Source organism: Antechinus flavipes, chromosome 3 (assembly GCF_016432865.1).
Source record: "Antechinus flavipes isolate AdamAnt ecotype Samford, QLD, Australia chromosome 3, AdamAnt_v2, whole genome shotgun sequence".
NCBI classification, from domain to species: domain Eukaryota; kingdom Metazoa; phylum Chordata; class Mammalia; order Dasyuromorphia; family Dasyuridae; genus Antechinus; species Antechinus flavipes.
Window position 1 is genome coordinate 436,704,545 of NC_067400.1, and position 14,565 is coordinate 436,719,109.

At 35.6% G+C, this 14,565-nt stretch overlaps 1 protein-coding gene across 2 annotated transcripts in view; it reads left to right on the top strand.

Annotated features, from left to right (window-relative positions):
* Window positions 1-14,565, top strand: part of ACVR1 (activin A receptor type 1) — a 154,875-nt gene that overhangs the window by 58,828 nt on the left and 81,482 nt on the right. The window contains exon 2 of one of the 2 annotated variants that reach the window (XM_051986348.1): window positions 5,474-5,615. The exons of the other annotated variant lie outside the window; for it this stretch is intronic. The gene's annotated coding sequence lies outside the window, so the exon portion shown is untranslated. The remainder of the gene's footprint in view (window positions 1-5,473; window positions 5,616-14,565) is intronic. 2 annotated transcript variants of the gene reach the window in all.

The window sequence follows — 14,565 nt, forward strand, 5'->3', positions numbered from 1 at the left end:
CATTGTGCCTTAAAGAGCTTATTAATAAGGGAAATCCTTATACGCCAGGGTTTATATTTGTATCCTCAGCAGTTAGAAGATTGCCTGGCACATAGTAAATGAATAATAAATAGTATTGGTTTTATTGCTTATAAATTTGCCAAAATTCCTGTAATTTTTCTGATTTCCATTTTCTTGGTGGTGTTTTTTCTTTTAATTTCTTGTTGATGTTTTGACTCTTTGATGGATCAACTACTGGGCTTTAGAGTCAGAAAGACTTCAATCTAGTCTCAGACATTTGCAAGCTGTGTGATTTTGGGCAAATCATTTAACCTTTGCCTCTTATTTTCTCAACTGTAAAATGGGATATTAATAGCACCAATCAAATGAAGTAATATTTGTAAAGCACAATTCATGGTATATGATAGGTGTTATATAAATGCTTATTTTTTTCCCATGACTTAAAAAAAAATAGCTTTTCATTTTCAAAAAAAAAATGCAAAGATAGTTTTCAACAATCATCCCTGCAAAATCCTGTGTTCCAAATCTCTTTCCCAACTAAAAATAAACAAACAAAAAACACAAATGCTATAAAGGATGGCAGAAAGAATAGGAAATCTTCTATGAACAACATTTTCTCTTAGAAGTCAGCTTACTAGGGGCAGCTGAATATTGCAGAACATAGAGTATCAGCCCTGGAGTCAGCAAGATCTGAGTTCAAATTCAGCCTTAGACACTTAATACTTCCTAGCTGTGTAATCCTGGGCAAGTCACTTAACTCCAGTTGCCTCAGTAGAAAGATATAGGAAGTCAGCTGCTTTTCTTTTTCTCCAATTTTCATTATTTTTGTACAGTACTGATCTGACCATTTCCCCCTCAATTTTGTCTTTTAGAGATCTGTGACTTTTTTTTGGGGGGGGGAGGAGAAGGAGGGGCAAAGGACACCTGTTCGTTTCTGTGTTTCTTCTGCCCTCTGAAATCTTATCAGCCTTTTTATTTTGTTTTATGTTGTGGTTACTTTCATGTTAACCAATTCAACTTGCACACTGACCCCTGTGTATGTGGCTCATTTTCATTCGAATGTTCATATTTATACTTTTGATGGATATATTTAAATGAACAGCTGTGGATTTGTTGAGTCATACCATAATTATCTGATTCTGCCTTAGCCTGAAATATGTTTTTGCCAGTCAAGCAGCTAAGTTGTGAGAGAATTCCATTAATCACATACTGACTTGGGGAAAGGAGTAGAAGAGCTTGGGGACAAGGAAAGTCTTGAAATATTATTTGTAATAGCTTTTTCTTTATCTTGGCTGTAAGCAATTTCCACTTAAACTTATGGGCCTGGAGAAAATAATTACAAAAAGCTTTAGTCATTTTATCCTAGTCAGCAAAATCCTGCTGAGTTGATTGATTTGCAAATGAAGTTAGTTTCTGGTGCTAGCTTATGTAAATAGATAAGGGCCAGTCTAAAGAGTTCTGTTTGTGTGGTTTGGGTACTTGTCGCCCCATTCTCGAAATTCATTTGCTAAGTGTCCTGTTTAAACTTATTTTACACTTTAAAGATCCTTGAATATTTGTTAAATGTACTAATTTACCTTCTCTCTGACATCTAATCTTGTGGTTTCCAATTCTACTTTTCTGACACTTCTTTTCCTTGTCTTTTCCAAAAGCTCTTAATAGATATTATAAGTCTGGCCTTTTAAATAGTGTCAATACCTATTAGGACTTCGTGGATAATTTGTCAATATAAGACTCCAAGTAAATAGATCTTTTCAATCTGTATGAGATATCCTAGAGGTTACTTTGTATCACCCCATGCAAGAGAATCAGACATCCGGCTTTTCCTGTCTGCCACGGAACCTCAGCGTGTGACAATTCCCTCTTCTTTCCCCCTCCTCCACTTCTTATATGTTACTCTGCAGAATTGGAATCTAAGTAATATACTTCAATAACCCTAATATATTCTTTTAATTTACCTCAGGTACAGCAATAATCCTACATAATATGGTAAATTCTATAAATTTAATAAATTTGGTAAATTTTCTCAAGTTAATAAGCATTTATTAAATGCCATTGTGTTCTAGCCATTGCGTTAATAAGGGCTGGGTTAATAGTATCAAGAAAGGCAAAAAAAATGTCTTTATCAATGCTTGTAAAATTATTAGCGAAGGGAAAATCCATTTCCAATTTTTAAAATGTCAATTTTAATTTTTGATTTAAAAAAGTTTTTTATTTAAGAATTTAAACTATAAGTAGTATAATTGAGGAAGTGATTTTAGGATAGTTTTCTTTTGGATAACCAACATATTTTGCAAATTGGTGTCATACATTCATGTAATTGGGAATGGTTATATTCAACATATATTAGAACATTCCTGTCATTTGATTTGCTGCCCTAAATAATTCCAAAATCAAAAGAGCATGAATGAAGTTATGTTTTCTCAAGATTAATCTTGGGTTTCTGATGAAGTGCTTAGAAAGGATTTATTAAAGAGAACTGAATTTTGTTGAAACACTTGAAAAATAGGATTAAAACAAAAACCTTTGAAATGCTGAACTGATTATCAGGATAATTAGGAGAGGTGATGGAAGTATAGACCTATTGCTTGAATTCATAAGGAAGTATGATTTAAAATGAGATAAGATTATTATTATTATATAATAGTTCAGGGTTCCTTTTTTGTTTTTCTGTATAGCTATTCCCTTCTCAGACTAAACTCTGATCTTTTAAATTTTGAATCATCTTTTCCCATACCTCTATGATGCTTGAGTGTAGGGCAAGCATTTATAAAGAAAATTGCTCACTTCCCATGTGGGAGAAGCCTACATACACACACACACACACACACACACACACACACACATATATACATATGTATATACACACACCTGAAAGTAACCATTATTTGCCTAAAGAGGCAGCTTGTTTTATGGAATAGAGAACAGAAGCCTCTGAGTCAGAAAGACCTGGCTTCAAGTTACATGTCTGCCCCATACTGGCCACTAAAAATAATATCTATGTATACATACATACATATATATATATATATATATGTATGTATATATATTTATATATATATATACACACACACACACACACATATACATATACACATATACTTAAGATTTACAAGGTGCTTTTCAAATAGTATCTCCTTTGATCCTCATAACAATTCTGGGAGGTAGGTGTCATTATTATACTCATTTTACTGATGAGGAAAGAAATCAAGAAAAATTTAGTGATTTGCCCAAGATGATCTGGAGTGTTTGAGTCTGTATTTGAATTTAAGTCTTCTTGATTCAGATTATTACTCCACCTATCTCTCTGTGTGATCTCAGTCTAGTCACATCTCCCAAAGCTTCCTTTTATAGAAGGCTTAGAATTTTCCAGCTAAGCTTCTGTGATTGGGTTGAACAGCAAGAACTACACTATATCACCCTTATACCCCTGTGACTTGTGCCTTCTCCTGGGATCCCTGACACTTTCTGCTTCCTTTTGTGTATTGTCTTCCACCAGTAAATTAAAAATTCCTTCAGGGCAGAGACTTTCTTTTTCTAATTTAACCTTTCATCCCTCTGACTATAAATTGCAAAACAAAAGGTAATCTGCATTTCCTACACCAGAAATGGCTAATTTAGACCCTTTTCCCTCCCCCTCCTTTCTGTTTCATCTTATCCTTTGGGTTGGATTGTGGGATGTGTTAAAACACTAGGTCACAAGGAAACCAGTAGAATGTATTTACTTTGAGACTAAGGTAGGGATGTGTGTGTGTGTGTGTGTGTGTGTGTGTGTGTGTGTGTGTGTGTGTGTGTGTGTTGCAGGCCCTGTGGTTACAAGTACTTTGTTGATGTTCAGCCATCTCTTATTCTTCATGATTCCATTTGGAGTTTTATTGACAGATACTAAAGTGGTCTGCCATTTCTCCATTTCATTTTACAGATGAGGAAACTGAAGTATTTGCCCCAGTTTAAAGTTAAATTTGAACTCATGGTGATTTTAGGTGCTGAACTTTATCTACTGTACCAACTAGATGCCCTCAAAAGTAGTTAGGTATTTATAGAAATGAGTCTGAGCCAGAAGTTTCTTAAATTAAAGAGAGAAATCCATAGGATTCTTTAGAGGTGCTTTGATTTGGGAATTCTTTGAGAATCTCCTGGAAAGAAGAAAGAAAACTCCAGTTCATGAAAACTTATGCATAACATGAAAACTCTTTTTACTAATCTCTGTGCCCTCCCCCTTTCCCTCCCTTCCCTTTCCTCTTCTTCCCCCCAAAAAATCCTCTCCAAGGAACCTCATGAAATATGAGCTAGTCAGCCAATCTCTGGGATACAGGTATACACCATACTAGAGGGTCACAATGTGTGTAGTCCTGGCCCAACTTGATAAGACTTCTTGTTGTGTGTGTTCACTATATGTGCTAGTGAAAAGGTTTATAGGCAGGATTATTATGGGCATCTTGTTTTTATGGCCAGGAGACTAAATGAAAAGGTTACACTAAACCAGGTGGGATGATAGTGCTTATCACCAAGTGATAGCTCCCTTTTCAGATCTCTGCTTATATGCATTTTGGGTTGATTTTTTTTTTTAAACTTTTAAAAAATTCTAAACTAGTAACTATCAACAGAAACATTCAAATAAAATTAAAAGAGGATTTTACATTAAAACAAAAGTATTTTTAAAGATAACAAATGTTCTGTTTGTTTTCATGCTCTCTTTTGATCTTTATCTCTTTCTAAAAATAAATTCATAACTGCTGTTATATTTTTTCCTATGGCTAGAGTCAATGTTTTTATTCAGAGTCTCTACATCACTTCATACAAAGTCCTCCCAAATTTCTTTCTATTCATTTCTGGCACAAGGATATTCCGTTATATTAATAAACCACTGCTCAGTCATTGCCACATCATTGTTATTCTCAGTTCTAGAAACACAATTGTTAGAATTATATTTATGTAAATAATTCGTTCTTTCTTAATAGACTCTCTAAAATAGGGAATATGCATGTACACACACACACACACAAACATATGCATGCCACATACATATATATTTATATAGCAGTGAGATTACTAGGTTAAGAGGTAAGGAATGTTTTGTAGTTATTATATATTCATGCTTGACCTTTGGAACTCTCCTTTTATGTTTAATATAATTTGGATTGCTTTCATATTTTGTTATTGTAAATCCCATGAAGGATCAAGTCAGTAAACAAGTATTTAAAAACTGTATTAGCCATTGAGGTATAAAGAATACCATGAAATAGTTTTTGTCTTTAAAGAGCTTATATTCTAAACATATAATTACACATAAGTAAATGCAAAAAGTAATCAAAGTAAAAACTGGATTTTATGTAGTACCTATTATGTTCCAGGCACTATGATAAACACTTTGCAAATGTCATCTCATTTGAGACTTACAACAACCCTCGGAAGTAGATACTATTGCTTTTCTTTATTTTTTCTTTTTCTTTCTTTTTTTCTTTTTTTTTAGAGATGAAACTGAGACAAACAGAAATTAAGTGAATTGCTCAGGATCACACAGCTAGCAGGTGTCTGAGGCTGTATTTGAACTCAGGTGTTCCTGACTACTGGCCCTGTGCTCTATCTACCGCTTCTGGGAGCTGCTTCTAAAGGCAAGTGAGTGGTTGGGCATAGCAGCACCTGGTGATATCTGGAAAGGTCTGAAACAGAAACAGTTTTTCTGAGTTTTTGAAGGAAACTAGGGATTTTGAGAGATGGAAGTGAAGAGGCAATGCTTTTAAGGGAGAGGGAAGAGGTGGACTGTCTATACAGAGGCATGGAGGGAGGTAAAAGATGAAATGTACATGAGGACAGTAAGTAGAAGAGTTTGCCTGAAATATGAATGTTTAAATCTAATAAACTGGCAAAGTACAGAGCTTTATGAGTGAGTTTTACTTGGGGTTATAACTTATTTCATCTCATACACCCCTTCCTCCAGTCTCCCAAGGCATGTTGAATTAAAAAACAAATAGGGAAAATGATAAAATTCCCTTATTTTGGTTTTGTTAATAATTTTTATGTTTACAATTAAATTTTACATTTTAAATTAATCTATATTTTGAGACAATTAGGGAGAAAGGTACCATGAATAGAGTATTGGAGACCTGAAGTCAGGAAGACCAGAGTTTAAATACAATCTTAGAAACTTATTGGTTGTGTGACTCTAAACAAGTTATTTAAACTCACTCAGTCTTGGTTTTCTCAAATGTTAAATGAGAATAAAAATAGCACCTCTCAGGATTGTTTTGAAAATAAAAGTCTTCAAAGGCTTTATAAAATAAAAAGTGCTATTAAATGTTTGCTATTGTTTTTTATCTTTCTCCCATTGGAAATGGAGGGGAAAAGGCCCTTGTAACAAATATGTCTAGTCAAGCAAAATAAATTCCTACCTAGGCTATATACTAAACATTGTTTCATTCTGCTTTCTGAGTCCATCTGCCCTGATCATTCTCTTTTGTCAATGTAAGCATTTAGAGATACAGTAATCATTTTCTCCCAAGGACTACTGTGACTGCATTTCAAACATTTGTCATTATTGTCATTATTTTTAATAAAATTATTTGGTGTTTCTGTGATTTTTTTTTCTTTCCCCTACCAATTCTTTAGGAATAAATTAACATTCAATTAATTTTTAATCCTTTCTATGGGACCCCTTTATTGATTATAATTGAGTATAATTTTCCTCCATTGTGCTTGGGAAAGATGAAAAGGAATAAATATTTTTAGGCAGTACTTGGAACTGTGATACTAACACTTTAGAACTATATCATAAAACATACTATTTCTGCTTCTCTGCATTTTTATGCTCCAGTACATAGGTGTTGTTGTTGTTATTGTTGTTTTGCTGAGGCAATTGGGGTTAAGTGACTTGTCCAGGGTCACACAGTGAGGAAATGTTAAGTGTCTGAGGCCAGATTTGTTGTTGTTATTGTTGTTATTATTATTATTATTATTATTTATTAATTTATTTTTATTGTAGCTTTTTATTTACAAAACATATGCATAGGTAGTTTTTCAACACTGATCCTTGCAAAATCTTCTGTTTCAACTTTTCCCATCCTTCCCCCCGTCCCCTCCCTTAGATGGCAGTACATCTTAAATATGTTAAAGTAGATGTTAAATACAAAATATGCATACATATTTATACAGTTATCTTGCTGCTCAAGAAAGATCGGATCTAGAAAGAAGGTAAAAAAATCTGAGAAGGAAAACAAAAATGTAAGCAAACAATAACAGAGAGAGTGGAAATGCTATGTTGTGGTCCACATAGTTCCCATAGTTCTCTCTCTGGGTGTAGCTGATTCTCTTCATTATTGAACAATTGGAACTGGTTTGGATCATCTCATTGTTGAAGAAAGCCACGTCCATCAGAATTGATCATCATATGGTATTGTTGTTGAAGTATGTAATGATCTTCTGTTTCTGCTCATTTCTCTTAGCATCAGTTCATGGAAGTCTCTCCAGGCCTCTCTGAAATCATCCTGCTTATCATTTCTTACAGAACAATAAAATATCATAACATTCATATACCACAATTTATTCAGCCATTCTCTAGCTGATAGGCATACATTCAATTTCCAGTTTCTAGCCACTACAAACAGGGCTGCCACAAACATGTTTGTACATACAGGTCCCTTTCCCTTCTTTAAAATCTCTTTGGGATATGAGCCCAGTGGTAACACTGCTGGATCAAAGGGTATGCACAGTTTGATGACTTTTTGAGCATAGTTCCAAATTCTGAAGCCAGATTTGAACTCAGCTTCTCCCAACTTCAGGGCTGGTGCTTTATCCACTGCACCAACTAGCTGCCTCTAGTACATAGTTTTAATGAAGGTGCCATGTGCAACTGTGAATGATGTATACTCCTTTCTGTTTATGAAGTTTCTCTTGTCTTTATATTTCATTTGCCACTCAGCAGTCTAAGAGAAGGGAAGAAGAATTATGAGATAAAGTAGTATACTATTTATTCAAAGCAACTGTGAGATATGCATGTCAGTAATTGAGACATCATTCTCAAAGTCATTTAAGTTCATAATCATGAAAATCATATGATTCTTCTCCTTCTCCCTCTCCCCAATCACTTGCATAGTATTTCTTGAATTAGTCTCCTAATGCTTAGTTTATGTTAATTGAACAGTTAGTAATGATAATCTGAATCTCATTTCAGACTATTTTCTTTTAATTGGTCTCTTTTGAATGCCACTGTGCCACCTACTTGTCAGGTATATTTTCTTTCTCTTTGAAAGACAGGGACCCTCAAGTATTACACTTGTAACCTTGGTTATACTTGTAACCTCAAGGGTTATATTAGTTATACCTCGCAGTTCCACATTTGTGTATGTATTCTTAGCACCTCACGCAGTGTCTGTCCCAGAACAGATGCTTAAAAAACATTTATTGATTATTGTAAGAAAGTTCTGTCTTGTATTGAGTATGAATCTTCCTCTTATAACTTCTACTTATTTTTCCTACTTCTATTCATAAGATCAACTAAAAAAAATTATCAAAAGGTGGTAGGACATATTGGAAAGAGGTGATATTTAGTTAGGATATCTGCTTCTGCCCTGTATTGATTCTTCTAGTTATTAGTTCTGTGTATGTACTCAGGTGTTTATGTGATATACAGATGGGAGAACTTGTGGCATAACTATGAAATTATTACATGTCCAAATCTGTAAAATAGTGAATGATATCTGCCTCAAAGAAAGGCAAATATGTGGGAAAGGGTCTTGGATAATGTGAGTTACTCATCCTTGATTCAGTCTCTTTTCCATGTTGGCTGCCCTTCAAATATTTGAAAACAGTTATCATCCTCTTCCCCCTTTAATCTTTTTCCTAGGCTAAGCATCCCTAGTGTCTTCAACTGTCTCTCATGACATGGTTTGAATGTTTTATAATGTAACTCTTTCAGCTGAATCCTCCACTTCTCTGAAACAATCTGTAATCATTCTCGATAAGTGCAGGATGAGCGGATCCAAGGGCTGGATTTCAACACAGTAGAATGTGTCCAAGAAACCATTTGTATTCATCAATCATGTAAGATAAAATTATATGCTAATCCCCCGAAACTCTGGATACAAAGACCCCAGGCACTATTAAAGCCTATATAAAACCAAGCAATGGCAATTTGAGAATCAACATTTCAACCAGTAGAGTGTTAAGGAAAAAAATGTATCATTTAGTGGGCCATTCCTGAGCCATTTGAAAGGTTTTGCATTCATTTTTATGGTATGGCGCTTCCAGTTGGGAGTTTACTTTGTGTCTGTTATTGGTGCATCCCTCTCTTACTTCATCTCATCAGTGCCCAGTGTGTTGGAAACCAGCTGATGCTGAGGTCTGATTAAATATAACCTTGGACTGCAGAGTCATTTTGGGAATGGCTACTTTGGTCACACGTAGGATGTGGCAGTTGTTTAGATGTTGTTTTTAAAACAGAAACTCAAGCTTTATCCCCAGAATATATCTCTTATCCTCTAACCTAACTTTAGACTAAAAATTTGTGTAATTGTCCTGAAGTTAGTGCTTTCCTTTTATTTTGGGGAAGTAGAATTATTAGGGCACTTTGGCCACATCAGTGAAGAATGCTAGTTACTTTCTCTTCAAACATTCTTAAAAAGAGGCAAAAACAATACACAAAAAATTACATTTGACAGGCTAGAAATGAGATATAGTACTTGGTTGAAGTAAACTGGAGAGATGAGTGAGTGTGGAGGAGGTAGGGAGAGAAGAGGTACCTAGAGCAGACACACACACACACACACACACACACACACACACACACGAGATGGAAGCAAGGGACATATGATCAAGATGGAACTGTATCAGAAACCTCTAAGTATTGTATTAGGAATGATAAAATCTAGATTAAACACTTTTGTAACAGATTTTGAAGAAAAAAACTTTTAAAGGTATTTTTGGAGCAGGAAGATGATCAAGGGAAGGATTGGAATAGTATTTGGGGAACGTAGAGAAAAGTTTAAAATGTTGAATAATTCTACCTATTGATTGTATATCCCTTCAAGGACAAACTGTCTTCAAACTAGAAAGCGTAGGAGCCACAGAAAAAGAGATTTATGGCCAAAGATGGTGAGAAAGATTATAAGAACATATATTTGTCTTCAAAAGAGTTCAGTTCTCCAGACAAAAATGAATTATACATCTCAGGCAATGGCAAAACTACTCTCAGTGATCTTTGAGAAATTTGAAGGACAGGAGAGATGCCAGAAGTTGGGTGGCAAATGTCCCAGTTTTCGAAAGGTGTAGGGCAAAGGGAATTATGGAGCCTATAGACCACTAAGCTTAATGTCAATCACTGGCAAAATTCAAGAGCAGATTATTAAACAGATGGTTTGTGAATGTCAAAAAGTAAGCCAGCATGAGTATATGAAGAAGTCATGCCAAACTAACAATTTCTTTTTTGATGGAGTTACTAAATAGTAGGACTATATAAAGGAATTTTGTACTAATGAGGTGGAACAGAATATATATAAAAATAATGTCTGCTGGCTTGAGAATTAGAGGACAGGGTCACATATCACCTGACACTTAACTCCTTATATGACCTTGGGCAAATCACCTAATCTATAAGAGCTGTCTATAAAATAGAATTCTGAGGTCTGGTTGAGTTCTAGATATGTGATCCTATGAATTTATTGAAGAGTTCAGAAGCTACTTCTCCCTCTTTCCATCAATAGCCTGGAGAAGATGATTAAAACTTCCTTAGCCTACCAGTAAAAGAAATCCAGAAAAGTATAAGGAAAACAAGATGTCTTTCCTTTTTTTTATTCTTCTCAATTTTCAGTTGATTCATTTTAAGGTAAATGTACCAGCAGAATTCTCAAGGTGCAAGAGTGATAGCAGACATTAAGGAATACTTAAACTTTTGCTTACTGCCTCCTCTGGTGACCTTATAGTCAACTGAGATGGTGTCAGCGCTCTCAGCATTTCAAATGAACCAGTACAACTTAACTGTTCCAGTGATTTTCATTTCTGGAATGGTGAATAAGGGGAAGAATGTTTTTCCAGTTTTTCATGATATGCTAGTGGATTGAATAAAAAGGCTATTAGGAGAATTTGGAAGTATTAAGAGAACCACACCCTTTGAATGTTAATAGGTCAGCATATGCTGGCTTGCATCTTGTTTTTTGAAGTAGACACCTTTTTAAGGATAGTTTGGAGAGAGGTATGCTTAGATGTAATACTGATAAAATTTGAATTTATGGGTAATTGAGTCAAATAGCTAATTCTTTTTAAAATCAAGATTTTAAAAATGGATAGATTGGATTGGGGGGCAGAAATCTATATAATGAAATTTAAGAGGGACAAACATATGGTCTGCATATGGCTAAAAGAATTTTCAGATACTGAGATTATAAAAGTTAATTTGACTGTTCAGGTGGGGCAAATACACCTAAAATTTTACTTTGGGACCTCATTCCCAAAATTAGTCAAGAGGGTGATGTAGCTATTGGAAAACCTAACTCATTTTTCGTTGGAACCATCAGAGAGTCCTTCTTTCTTTCTTGTACCAACTGGAAGCCATGTAAAGTGAAGAATGGTTGAGAGAGCTGTTTTTAGGTTAGAATAGACTTCTAGAAGGACTTCATATCCATATGAGACATAATAGAGGTTTTAAATGTTTGAAGGGCTGTCATGTGGAAGAGAAAATTAACTCATTCTATATCACTTTTAAAGTAGAACTACAACTAATGGATAAAGATTATTAATACAGTTTTTAAAGATGAAAATCTGTTTCTCTTTCAAAAAAATTTCAATAACCTCTCCTGGAACTTCATTCCCTTCCTAATAAATACCGTGTTTCTTGGCACAATATAAAAACTCAACTCTAGAAATTGAAACTGCATTAGGAATGAAATATTAACTCTTGCCTTCATAGGAAAGTATCTGATCAAATAGAATTGATTTGTCCAGTCCTATATAAAAGAGTTGAACCCTCAGATTGGGGATTAGTTTCATTTCTGCCACCTCTTTAGTTTCCTAATCCTTTTCTTGAGTTTTGTTTTTAAGGGGATGTCTGGAGACACAGAGAAGCTGACCAGGTTTTTTTCTTTAGAACTAAAGTATGCTTCTTTCGCTTAAACCATTGGGTGGGCATAATTAAAGATACTGTGTAGGCTTTAAATAGTAGTTATTTCCTTCCTCAAAGAAATCAAATAAAACACAGATGACATATTTGCCTTCAGAGAGAAAAAAGATACAGATTTACCTGGTCTCACCTTATGCTAAAAAAAATTTTTTGTCAACACCAGCCCTTTTCTTTATTCTAAATCTAAATACAATGGATGTTGGATATAATTATTTGACTCAGTTATAGTGCTCTATCCAAGATAGGTTTCAGAATAGCAGTAGTATGAGTCAATTGATAGACATTTATTTTGTCTCCTAAGTGCAAGAGACTGTTCTGCAAATATAATTACAAAACTGTGACTGTCCCTGCTTTCAGGAGGCTTATAATCTACTGAACTGTGTTGGATCATAAAAGCATAGATCTAGAGATGGGAGGGACCATCAATTATAACTTCTCTGTTTGGACTTCCGGTTAAGATGGCGGAGAGGAGGCACACAGTTGTGTAAGCTCCACGCTTTCTCTCACTATCCATTTCATTATAAGCCTCTGAATTAATGCTTGACTGAAAAAAAACCCACAAATAGTTACCAAGAGAAGCCATCCTTGAGATTCGCCAAGAAAGGTCTGTCTTTACTGGAGGGCTGGGACGGTTTTAGATCGGGCGCAGGTGGCGGGCAGTGGCAGTGAGAGCACGGGAGCAGACTGGAGAGGGGGTGGGGAGTGATCGCAGCAGTCTCTGCGGGGAGAGCTTCGCTACAGGACTGGATACTTTGCTCCGGCAACAAGTCAGCAGCCCAGCAGAGAAGCTAAAAACACCAGGGCTGAAGAATACAACCCCAAACAGCTGGAGTCTCTCGGGACCTGGCCGCCCCTCCTTCCCCCCCCACAGTGACTCAGCACGCTCTGGGATCTCAGAGCGCAGGCGCAGCACAGTCGGGCTAGTGTCTCACTGCTGTCCCCCGCAGTGTGGAGAGGAAGCTCGGTAACACATGCAGCCCCTCCCCCAAAGAAAGACTCCAGTTTTTTTCTGTTTTTCTTTGCTAGTTTGTCTTTGATTATTAGACAGAATGAGCAAGAAACTGAAGAGGACTTTAACCCTTGACAGCTTCTATACAGATAGAGAGCAGACTCCAAATCCTGAGGAAACTAAAAACAAACAGTCTCCAGGTGAATCCCCAAAGGAGGAGATCATATGTTCCTCAGCACAGATGAATCTCATGGAGGAAATTAAAAAGGCTCTCACAAGGGAGCTAGAAGAAAAATGGCAAAAGGAGAGGGAGGCTTGGCAAAAGAGCCTGGAGAAGTCAGTTAAAGAGAGAGTGGATAAAGAAGTAAAATCCTTGAAAAATAGGATTGGTGAACTGGAAAACAAAATTGGCGAAATGGAAAAAAGTTCCACAGAACAAAAGAACTTAATGGGACAATTAGAAAAAGATTTTTAAAAAGTGAGTGAAGAAAATACTTCACTGAAAATCAGAATTGAACAATTGGAATTGAATGACTCGAGGAGACAAGAAGAATCAGTCAAGCAAATCCAAAAAAATCAAACAATGGAAAAGAATGTGAAATACCTTCTGGGGAAGACAACAGATCTGGAAAACATATCCAGGAGAGACAATCTGAGAATCATTGGACTTCCAGAAAAACATGATGAAAAAAAGAGCCTGGACACTATTTTCCAGGAAATTATCAAAGAGAACTGACTGCCCAGAAGTCATAGGAACAGAGGAAAAAATAAACATTGAAAGGATTCATCGATTACCCACTGAAAGGGATCCTAAAATCAAAACACCAAGGAATATAGTGGCCAAATGCCAGAACCCTCAGACGAAGGAAAAAATATTGCAAGCGGCTAGAAAAACCCAATTCAAGTATCAAGGAGCCACAATAAGGATCACCCAGGATCTGGCAGCATCCACATTAAAAGATCGAAGGGCCTGGAATATGATATTCCGAAAGGCTAAGGAACTTGGTATGCAATCAAAAATAACTTACCCAGCGAGAATGAGCATCTTTTTCCAGGGAAGAAGATGGACATTCAACGAAGTAAGCGAATTTCATTTATTTCTGATGAAAAAGCCAGAACTTAACAAAAAGTTTGATCTACAAATATAGAACTCAAGAGAAATCTAAAAAGGTAAAGATTAATCTTGGGAACTACATTTTGACTATATAGATGTATAAAGAATACATGTATACCTTGTTCTAGAAAGTGATGTGGAAAGGACATTGTACCAGAAAAAGGGTAAAGTGGGGGTAGTACATCTCATGAAGAGGCATAGGAAACCTATTATATCTGAGAGAAAGAATGGAGGGGGATGAATGTAGTGGGTATCTTACTGCCTTCAGAATTGGCTTTAAGTGAAAAATCTTAAAACATATTCAATCTATGGTGAAATTTCTCCCACCTCATTGAAAAGTGAGAAGGGAAAAGTGAAAAGGGAAGGAATAAGCTAAGCGGAAGGGAATACGGA